At 51.1% G+C, this 11,488-nt stretch overlaps 1 protein-coding gene across 2 annotated transcripts in view; it reads right to left on the reverse strand.

Annotated features, from left to right (window-relative positions):
• CD22 (CD22 molecule) overlaps positions 1-8,162 on the reverse strand; it is a 31,752-nt gene extending 23,590 nt beyond the window's left edge. Inside the window, exons 1-2 of one of the 2 annotated variants that reach the window (XM_084771084.1) lie at positions 7,993-8,162; positions 3,372-3,500 (exon numbers count right to left, since the gene is read on the reverse strand). The gene's annotated coding sequence lies outside the window, so the exon portion shown is untranslated. Of the gene's footprint in view, positions 1-3,371; positions 3,814-7,992 lie in introns of those variants that run through there. The other variant, XM_084771083.1, reaches the window with a different exon arrangement.
• Positions 8,163-11,488: the final 3,326 nt, after the last annotated feature.

Consider the following 11,488-nt stretch of genomic DNA (forward strand, 5'->3'; position numbering starts at 1 on the left):
CTGGCCTCCAACTCACAGCGATCCACCTGCCTCTGCCTCCTGAGCGCTGGGATTAAAGGCGTGCGCCACCACTGCCTGGCGGCCTTTATGACTTTTAAAACTCCTTATCCAGCTCTCAGGCTCTGTGCTCCTAGACTGTTATATGCCTCAAATGTCAGGCTCAGGTAGCAATGATCTCCCCTGATACTGGTCCAAGATACTACACAGGGGACAGACAGAGTGGTTTCAAAGACTCTGGGGGAGGAGGGTGGCCGGGGGCGGCAGGGAGAATCACCTTAAAAAAAAAAGTTTGAGCCAGGCCTATAGTGATTCAGGCCTGGAATTCCTGTTGCTCCAGAGGCTGAGGCAAGACAATTGCAAGTTTAAGGTCAGCTTGGCGATGAAACAAATACAAACCCAGTCCAGTCAACTTAACAACATCCTTATCTCAAAACAAAAAGTAAAATGAGTACTGGGGGTGTACTCCTCTCTGTGATAGAGGAATCCCCTAGTGAGGTACTGGGGACATAGCTTGGCTCTGGAGCCCCTGCCTAGAATCCCCCAGTGAGGGGCTGGGCGTGGCTCAGTGATAGAGCCCCTGCCTAGAATCCCCCAGTGAGGGGCTGGGGTGTGGCTCAGTGGTAGAGCCCCTGCCTAGAATCCCCCAGTGAGGGGCTGGGGTGTGGCTCCGTGGTAGAGCCCCTGCCTAGAATCCCCCAGTGAGGGGCTGGGGTGTGGCTCCGTGGTAGAGCCCCTGCCTAGAATCCCCCAGTGAGGGTCGGGGTGTGGCTCCGTGGTAGAGCCCCTGCCTAGAATCCCCCAGTGAGGGGCTGGGGTGTGGCTCAGTGGTAGAGCCCCTGCCTAGAATCCCCCAGTGAGGGGCTGGGGTGTGGCTCAGTGGTAGAGCCCCTGCCTAGAATCCCCCAGTGAGGGGCTGGGGTGTGGCTCAGTGATAGAGCCCCTGCCTAGGATCCCCCAGTGAGGGGCTGGGGTGTGGCTCAGTGGTAGAGCCCCTGCCTAGAATCCCCCAGTGAGGGGCTGGGGTGTGGCTCAGTGGTAGAGCCCCTGCCTAGAATCCCCCAGTGAGGGGCTGGGGTGTGGCTCAGTGGTAGAGCCCCTGCCTAGGATCCCCCAGTGAGGGGCTGGGGTGTGGCTCAGTGGTAGAGCCCCTGCCTAGAATCCCCCAGTGAGGGGCTGGGGTGTGGCTCAGTGGTAGAGCCCCTGCCTAGAATCCCCCAGTGAGGGGCTGGGGTGTGGCTCAGTGGTAGAGCCCCTGCCTAGAATCCCCCAGTGAGGGGCTGGGGCGTGGCTCAGTGGTAGAACCCTGCCTAACAATCATGGGCCCTAGGTCCAATCCCTAGTACTATCCCAAAAAGGAACTGAACTTACAGCAAAGTATGACATCAGAGCATTTTGAGGGACTTGGAAAACCTTAGAAGTAGAGTGGCCCAATGGACCTCCTTCTGAGCACCCAGGTGGTGATAGAAAAGAAGGGGACGGCATTCCTTTCCTAACAACGTCACCCAGTCGTTGCCAGGTAGGTTTGGGGACCTCTTGTCTGATCATCTCCTGTTTTACCATAAGGAAGAAGCCAGATTATCGTGAGAAATGTCTTGTTTTATGAACAGTACTTGGTGGTGTACATCTAAAAACCCCTGAATCTATCTGTGAATACATGTTTGAAGCTAACCTGGCCGAACAAGCCAGACCCTGTCTCAAAAAGCTAAACAACAGAAATATACCATGGTGGGTGGCCTGACAGGACTTAACTGTGTATTTAAAGGCCACCAATACATAACTGATAACCAAGTATATTCCCTCTCTCTCTCTCTCTCTCTCTCTCTCTCTCTCTCTCTCTCTCTCTCTCCCTCTCCTCCCCCCTCTCTCTCTCTGTGTGTGTGTGTGTGTGTGTGTGTGTGTGTGTGTGTGTGAGCTTGCCCTCCACCATCTTACACTTTACATACAGTTAAATTTAACTCTATTCATGTGGCCATGACCTCCTGTGTCAGCCCCCAGGGATCTTGCAGGATGTGCCAACCGAGTGTGTCTCCGGTGTCAGAGCAGAGCCGCGTCCCTTCCCCCCCCCGCCCTACCAACCCTCCTGTTCCTTGCACAGCACCAGCCTCCCCGCTTCAGCTATTTATCTCCGAGGCTGCAGAGCACAGGTGGAAAGGGCTGTTGGGTGGCAGGGAACCAGGTGTAGGGGAAACGAGTCCACTGAGCTCTGTCCCCAGCGTGGGGGGGTTGGCCTGGCCTGGGTGTGTAGAAGAGTTGAGTGGGCTGAGGCTGCGGCACACGCATCTGAGGCAGAGCTGATCTCAGTTCTCAGGTTCAGGGAATGCCTTGCTCAGGGCTATGGTCAAGGTCGTGGCCACTTGGTCAGGCTCAGGGAATGCCTGGGGAAAAGCTGAGTACAACAGGAGGCTTTATTTACTGTGGGCCTTCTCAAGCTGTCTAATGAGCTCTGCACGTGACACATGTTAACTAGACATCGAGTTAGACAGGCAGTACCTACACTTCTTTGGCCATGGGATCTAGTTTAATCTTTTCCCTCAAAAGCTTTGCATGATTGGGACAGGATTGGACACCCCCTCGGGGCTGCGACAAGGGACTGCGACAACAATCAGCCTCCAGGCGCTGGACCACTGTGCCTCTCGCAGGTGCCTCCAGCCCCAGCCTCAGCAGGGCCTGGCTGGAGAACTCAGCCTGAGGAGGAAAGGGCGAGTTCCAGCGCAAAGACGCCTACCCAAGGGATTTCCAGGGGTCTCCAGAGCATAAGAAACAGGACCTGAGCCTGGGCACTGGAGGGGTGAGGCAGTTGAGTGGGGTATGGCAGCAACAGTTACTAAGTCATACTGTAGAGACCTATGGTCCGCTCAGTCCGGGAGCCCGGGGTTGGCTTTCCAGCCCATCATTCCTTCCCTCCTGGGCATCCAACCGCTGCTTCTACCTCAGAGGAAGAAAGCCTGGCAAAGGGAGATGCTGAAAGACAGGGCTCTGCCTGTGCCTAAGTTAGATAAAAGAAAACATGCCAGGAGTGGTGGCGCACGCCTTTAATCCCAGCGCTCGGGAGGCAGAGGCAGGCAGATAGATCACTGTGAGTTCAAGGCCAGCCTGGTCTACAAGGCGAATCCAGGACAGCCAAGGCTACACAGAGAAACCTCAAAAAACAACAATAAACAAAAAAACAAAAACAAAAACAAAAACAAAAAACAAAAAGAAAGAAAGAAAGAAACAAAAAAACAAAAAACAAAAGACAAAACAACAACAACAACAACAACAAAACAAAGAAAGAAAGAAAGAAAACAACAGGTCTCCACAGCCAGCACAGGGGGTCACGCCATATTTACTTGCTGAGAGCTAGAGAAAAGATTTTAAAAAATGGTTTTTACCTGTCTCCTCGGTGTGTTCTCTCCTCAGAACCCTAGCAGCGTCTGAAAGTAAAAGTAAGTGAAGTCTCACAAGCTTGTCCACGCCCCTTCCTCTCTGTGCCCCTGAGGGAGCCAGGCAGATGTGGTCATCTGGGGAGAAGGGAAAAAAGACCGCGGTGGAGAGCCAGAGCATGAAGTCATATTGACTCTCTGCAGTCAGGCCTTAGCTTGTGGATCTTCTGTGTCTGATGAATTCCCGAGCTGGATGGTCCGGGTTGCCCACTACAATAAAAGAGTAGAATCTTTTCCCTGCCTAGATCCCTCCTGCCCCCCCCCCCTGAGGGGCTGGGGGCTGTGGCTCAGCGGTAAAGCACTTGTCTAGCATGTGCAAGGACTTAATTTTAACCTGGAATACTGCCTGCCCCACAACTCAACTACAAATAACTGGATTTGATCCCTGACCCAGAACTGTGGTTGAAAAGGAGGAACTATGCAGTCATGGTGATGAGCACAACCAGGGATTCGTCAGGGAGGTGGAGCCTCACGTGCCCCTCTAATGACTTGTTGTTTCCGAGACAGGGTCTCTCTGTGTAGCCCTGGCTGTCCTGGACTTGCTTTGTAGACCAGGCTGGCCTCGAACTCACAGCGATCCGCCTGCCTCTGCCTCCCCAGTGCCAGGACTAATAACATTTCTGATCCGTGTTCGGCTGAATCCGTAGATCCCAAAGTGGAGGATATGAAAGACTTAAGTCTCCTTTTCCCTCTTCTGCTAAGTACAGCTAGAACTCCCAGGCCTTAGTGAGCCGCACAGGAAGGCTCAGAGGAGCGAAGCCAAAGCTCACGCCAGTTAAAAACCGAGCTCCAAGGATGGTCCAGCAGTTACCTCCCTGGCCTGCCCTCTGCGTCTCTTCTTGAGATAGGGCCTCATGTGGTCCAGGCTGCCTTCAAACTTCCCATGTGGTGAAGGATGGCCTGGACCTCTGACCCCCAGTGCTGGGATTAGAGATGGGTGCCATTACCCCTGCTTTTATGTGGGACAGTGGGATGGAGTCATGGCTTCCTACATGCTAGGCAAACACTATACTCACTGAGCCACGCCCCCAGCCCCTCACTGGGAGATTCTACTCATGAGCGTGTATGTGTGTGCACATGTGTGTGTGTGTGTGTGTGTGTGTGTGTGTGAGACAGGGGTGACCTCAGGTGCTGCTAATGCTGAAAACTACTCATTACACTAAGGACAAGGAGGTCTCAAACCAGCAGCAGAAAGATAATTTACAGATACCGGCACCAAGATGACACTGATGAAGAATTACCTGAAGAAGATTTCAAAGGCTCCCTTACAAAAACCCTTCGAGGACAATCACACACACACGAGGGGCTGAGGCAGGAAGGTGGCTGGCAGGCTTAGTCACCTTTCATGGTGGTGATGAAGCCCCATTGACCAGAAGCAACTCAGGAAGATTTTGGTATAGCTTAAGGTTCATCACGTCTTTTTTTTGTCCGAGACAGGGTTTCTCTGTGTAGCCCTGGCTGTCCTAGACTCGCTTTGTAGACCAGGCTGGCCTCGAACTCACAGCGATCCGCTTGCCTCTGCCTCCCCAGTGCTAGGATTAAAGGCGTGCGCCACCACTGCCCAGGCTGAGCAATCACATCTTCAACTAGAGAGCACTACCTGGGAGCGGGGCGGGGCTCTGAATGCTCCAAGCCCACCCCGAGTGACGCACTTCCTCCCGCAAGCTTGCGCCTCTTACAGGTTCCATTACCTCCCTCAGCAGCGCCACCTATCGGAGGCCACGTGATCAGAGACCCCCCAACTAAAAGTATCTGAAAGAATAACAGTAGCAAGTTTTATTAATTCGACAACATCTGCAGACAGCTGCAGATACAGGAGGCCGAGTGGGGGAAGATAAACTCTCCAGTATCCTAGGCAGATTCCTGAAAGTATCTCTAAATTGGAGAGGGATCTAGAAGAGGTAATCGTAAAAGCAAACAGAGAAATGACGCGTTAATGGGAGCATCACACACCACGTAGCACTGAAGTTTTCGTAAAACCCGTGGCAGCTGTCGTGAGATGGTTCAGAGAGAGGGCTCAGTGCGTATGGCTCTTGCACTGGACCAACAGGGTGGGTCCTAAGTATCTGTAACCCTAGTTACACGGATTCTTGTTAACCCTGCCAGGAACGAATAAGACCACTACCAGCCGGGCGTGGTGGCGCACGTCTTTAATCCCAGCCCTCGGGAGGCAGAGGCAGGGGGATCGCTGTGAGTTCGAGCCTGGTCCACAAAGTGAGTCCAGGACAGGCAAGGCTACACAGAGAGACCCTGTCTCGGAAAAAAATTAACACAAACAAACAAAAGCATCACGGTGAAGCATAAGGTCAGCCCCACCCTCTGGAAGGTGTCTACTGGTGTAGGTTAACTTGGCTCTTTGGCAGGATCTGCTACTTACTAACAGCTGTGAGTAACTGCTTCTAGGAAGCTAGGCTAGACGTTTAAAAAAAAACCAAACATCTGAACTTAATTTCACCTTATAAACAAAATGGAAGCTGAATGTGCTGAATAAAAAACAACAACACCACGGCCGCAGGTATGTCTCAAAGCAGGCTTCAGTATTCCAGGCTTCAACGAACTTTGGAGTAAGTTCTAGGTCAGCCGGGGCTACAGATGAAAACCTTGCCTGCGTACGCATACACGCATTAAACACTAAAAGCTCCACATAAGCCTGGTATGGTAGCTTATAGCAAACATGCTAACATTTGGGGGGCTGAAGACAACAGGCTTTCCATGAGTTCGAGGCCAGCCTGGCCTATGTAACTAGACTCTCCCCTGCCTCAAATTAATTCTGCGCGGTGGTGCTGGCCTGTAACCCCAGATTCTCCAGGGCTGAGGCAGAAGAATCACAGATTCAAGACTGATCTGTCTCAAAAATGAAAATGAAAAAGTCAAGCAGGGCACAGCAGTACACACCTTCAGTCCCAGCACTCGGGGGAGGCAGAGACAGGCTGATTTCTGAGTTCGAGGCCAGCCTGGTCTACAGAGCAGTTCCAGAATAGCTAAGACTACACAGAGAAATCCTGTCAAAAAAAAATATGAGGCTTTAATGACTCGTCTTACTGTAACTTATTATGGCCTGGTAGGCCTGCTCTTTTCAGAAGAGATCCAGGGGAGAAGAGAAGTGGAAGGAGGGAATTGGGAGAAATTGGAGGTTGTGGGGGCGGAGAGGGCGGGTGCTGTTGAGATGTAATGTAGAGAAAGAAAGTTTCAGCCAGGCGTGGTGGCTCACACCTTTAATCCCAGCACTCGGGAGGCAGAGGCAGGAGGATCGCTGTGAGTTCGAGGCCAGCCTGGTCTACAAAGCGAGTCCAGGACAGCCAAGGCTACACAGAGAGACCCTGTCTTGAAAAACCAAAAACAAAAAATAAAAAAAAATAATAAAAAAGAAAGAAAGAAAGAAAGAAAGAAAGAAAAGAAAGAAAGCAAGAAAGGAAAGAAAAAAGTTTCACTCAAGGATGAAGGCACAGGTTAGTTGTAGGGCGTCTGCCCGGCACCCTCAAGCCTGCATTCAATCTCCAGTTCTGCTAACAAAAACAGAAAGAAAGTAACCCTCAGTTTAAAAAGTCCCCACCTGGCTGTGAAGGCACACGCACTAGCACTCAGAAAGGCAGAGGCAAGGGGATCTCTGCGAGTTCGAGGCCAACCTGGCAAGTGTGCCTAGCAAGATCCAGGGCATCCCAGGCTACACAGCAACATGAAGAGATGTCTTACCAAAGTGGATCTACAGATAGAACATAGCCACATAACAGTATTAATGGTAGCTGGGCGGTGGTGGCTCAGGCCTTTAATCCCAGCGCTCTGGGAGGCAGAGGCAGGCGGATTGCTGTGAGTTCGAGCCAGCCTGATCTACAAAGTGAGTCCAGGACAGCCAAGGTTACACAGAGAGATCTTGTCTCAAAAAAAAAAAAAAAAGAAAAAGAAAGAAAGAAAGAAAAAAAAACCCAAAAAACCAATATTAGTGGTGCGGGGGAGCAGCCAGGAAGTCCTGGGTGGGTTCCTTACGCTGCACCGTGTAACCAGATGAGTCTCAGCACTCAGAAGCAGGGGACAAGAAGATGAGGCTGAGCTAGGTGAGATCAGAGGGAGGGAGAGGCAGTGAGGGAGAGGGACAGAAGGGGGAAGGGCTTCAGCGTCACTAGCCTTTAGGAAAACGCAAATAAGATATCACTGTGACACACCTAATAAAGCCACCAAAACAAAAAGTGGTAACCATGCAAAACTGGAGAGCCTGTGCAAAAAATGGATTTTTCTTTTCTTTATTTTATTTATTTATTTTTTTTAGTTTTTCAAGACACAGTCTCTATGTGTAGCCCTGGCTGTCCTGGACTCGCTTTGTAGACCAGGCTGGCCTCGAACTCACAGCGATCCGCCTGTCTCTGCCTCCCGAGCCCTAGGATTAAAGGCGTGCGCCACAACCGCCCCGGCTGGAATGTTTCATTTTCCACTGGAGCAGACATAAAATGATCCAGTCGCTCTGGAAAAGCTGCTTCAAAACATTTGCTCAAAGATTAAGCATTGAATCTCTCTGCAGCTCCACCCCTAGCGAGCTACATATATGTGAGAAGTGAAAAAAAAAAAATTTACCCACCCGGAAACTTCAGCTCGCGCTCACAGAGGAAGGAACAGCCCCGATGTCCCTCAAGTGAGGCCGAGGGGACAAAACATGGCATATCCAGGCCGCAGACTATTTAACGAGGAAAGGGAAATGGAGCCTTGCATAGTAAACGCCGCATTACGAACGCACTTTGGAACACATTACTGGAAAGACACCAACCACCCGATACCACGGCTTCGCGCGGTGCCGCTAAAGTGAAAAAGAAAGGGCGTTGGGGCGGAACGCAGATTCAGCGGTTAGCTGGGGGGTATTGAGAGGAAACGGGGAGCGAACGCTAACGAGACAGCGTTGTTTGGGGGGGGGAGTTGATCAAATGTTCTAAACTTGGAGGTGGGGATAGTTTCGCAGCTCCATTTATATACTTTAAACCACTGAACTGGGGCTGAGTAGGGGGAAGAAAGGCTCGGCAGTTAACGCTGGCCTCACTTGCAGAGGAAGGTTCTAGCCCCAGCACCCTCATGGCGTCTCACAACTCCACTTTAGGGATTCTAACTCCCTCTTCTGACCTCTGAGGGCACGAGATGTGCATGTGCTGCACAGACCTAAAATAGATAGATAAATCCAAATCACCACTCAACTGCTTTTTTTTTTTTTTTTTTTTTTGAGACAGGGTTTCTCTGTGTAGCATTGGCTGTCCTGGACTCTCTTTGTAGACCAGGCTGGGTTTGAACTCACAGCAATCCCCCTGCCTCTGCATCTCGAGTGCTGGGATTAAAGGCATGCACCACCCACCCACCCCCGAACTGTTCTTTTAAAATGAATATGATGTATGGTCTGTGGATCGTTGAGTCTACCCAGTCAGAGACTTGGCAAATGGCTTGAGACTTTTCACTGAGGAGGATGCACAGACTGCATGTCACACAAGGAAGGACGTTCAACACCATTAGCCATTAGGAACATCCAAACCAGGAGCCAGGCGTGGTGGTGTTCCTTCTCCTTCCAATGAGATAAGTGGTCTCCACTGAAGGTAACTTGACTGTCGCTTCTACACCAGGCAATCAACTGGAGTCAAGCAAGTGGAGTGCTGGGTGGGGACTCCATGCCTGGTTGTGAGTGCCCCGCCCGAGCAGGATGGTGAGATTGGAATAATTTCAATGCTCCTTCCCCAGGGATTACAGGATCATACACGTGCGTGGCATGCTCCCCAGATAGCTGTGAGTTCTAGGCCAGCCTGGTCTACAAAGTGAGTCCAGGACAGCCAAGGCTACACAGAGAGAAACCAAAAAGAAAAAAAAGAAAGAAAGAAAGAAAGAAAGAAAAGAAAAAAGAAAAAAGAAAAAGAAAAAGAAAGAAAGAGGGACCTGTAGTTACTACAGGTGTCATCACTTGCTCCGCAGACTCAGACTGTGGTTTCGTGGTTGACGTTATGTCCCCCCATAGGCTCATACTTTGACCACCCAGTCTCCAGGTCGTGGGGCTGTCTTGGGAGGTCACTCATGGAGCTTTAAGGAGATGGGGTCTGACTGGCAGAAGGAGGGCAGTAGGTGGACTATGAAGGGGACAATGGAGCCTTTGTCTCGCTCCAGGGTATGAAAAGCAATGCCTTCCCCACCAGGACGGACAGACCACACCTCTGACTCCTGAGTTGGACAGAAAGAAAGACCACTGAGAATAAATTACAAGCCCCACTCACTCCCCAGGGACGATGGTTCAGAGGATTGAACTTTGGGGTGCCGAGGGGACTCTGCCAGCCTGTTGTCCTGCCTGTGAGGCGAGGTCACTTCTTGTCTAGGAAGCAGCTGAGTCTGAGAGTGAGGACAGTGGGAAACAAGGCCTACAAGTCCCCTCCTCACTCCGTTGTTGCCAGAGCCCGGCCCTGCTCAGCCAGCAGAGCTTCAGGAAGGTTCTAGATGTAGACATTGATAGCCTATAGCCTTTAAAAAAAGTTTTGTTTATTTATTATTATGGATACAGTGCTCTGCCTGTATGTCCTCCTGCACGGCAGAAGAGGGCATCAGATCACATTATACGCCTTTAATCCCAGCATTTGGGAGGCAGAGGCAGGTGGATCGCTGTTAGTTTGAGGCCAGCCTGGTCTACAAAGGGAGTCCAGGACAGCAAGGCTACACAGAGAAACCCTGTCTCAAGCAAAACAAAACAAAACAAGATCACATCTCAGATGGTTGTGAGCCACCATGTGGTTGCTGTGAATTGAACTCAGGTGTTCTGGAAGAGCGGTCAGTGCTCTTAACCTCTGAGCCATCTCTGTAGCCTTTCTTTTGGTTTTTCCGAGATAGGGTTTCTCTGTGTAGCCTTGGTTGGACTGGACTCACTTTGTAGACCAGGCTGCCCTCGAACTCACAGCGATACCACCTGCCTCTGCCTCCCGAGTGCTGGGATTAAAGGCGTGCGCCACCACGTCGAGCTGACCGGTAAGTAGCCTTCTTAACAGTAAAGATTGAAGGGCTCTAGCCAGCCCAAGCATGGCAAATGTGGCTCTGGCAGGCCTTGCCCTTCCCCCCACTCCCTCTGCCTTGCTAGAAACCCTTAGGTTACATTCCTAAAGCTGGCCGCCAAGGTCCATTCCCTGAGTTTGCCACTTCCTCCTCCTCTTAGGCTGACCACCAAGGTCCAGCTATCAAAGTGTTGAAACCAAGCAATCAAAAGCCCACCTTTGGCTCACCTAATTAGCATGCCCAATTATAATTGAACACCTCATCCTAACATGGGGTTTTCCCCCTTGTGCCAATATAAACCATCACTTGTCACATCTGTTTCCTCTCTATTCTTTTTATTTTATTTTTTTATTTTTTGGTTTTTCTAGACAGTGTTTCTCTGTGTAGCTTTGGCTGTCCTGGACTCGCTTTGTAGACCAGGCTGGCCTCGAACTTACAGCGATCCACCTGCCTCTGCCTCCCGAGTGCTGGGATTAAAGGCGTGCGCCGCCACGCCCGGCTTTCCTCTCTGTTCGAAGGCAGTTCTCCATCCCCTCTCCCTCATCCTCGGTCTCCTGTCTTTTCTCCTATTCCCTGCCAGCTCTTTGTCCCTTGAGGCAAATACATCTCCCTTGTGCTGAGAACTCGGTTTTGGTCTGTCCTGTGGGGAAGGACTCTACTCCTTTCAAGGATAACAGAGGTGCCTGCCTGTCCCGCATCTAGGGGTAAGGGCAGGTCAAGGCCCAATTATACCATCTCAGCCAGAAGTGATGTTAGAATCCAGACCAGACTGCTGTTCAGCCCGAGGTGCCTTGCGGCCCCAGAATCAACAAGTCTCAGGTGGTTGTGGTGGAGGGGTGGAGTGAGAGAGAGCAAGCCTTTATTTACGTGAACCAGGGACATGATAAACCTTGGGCAGTGGGAGGGGGTTGAGGGTGAATGTGTCTGATTCCCTGGGGCTAGAGGTGCCAGGATACTCAATCTGCATGTAACAGAATGGCCCTATCATCGTAAGAGGGGAAAGTAGTACTTAAATATCCTTTGGGGTGGAGGAGAATCTCCAGGCATGGTTAAAGGTCATTGATTGAGCACCA

Source organism: Acomys minous (assembly GCF_964271855.1).
Source record: "Acomys minous genome assembly, chromosome: 20".
In the NCBI taxonomy this organism is placed as follows: domain Eukaryota; kingdom Metazoa; phylum Chordata; class Mammalia; order Rodentia; family Muridae; genus Acomys; species Acomys minous.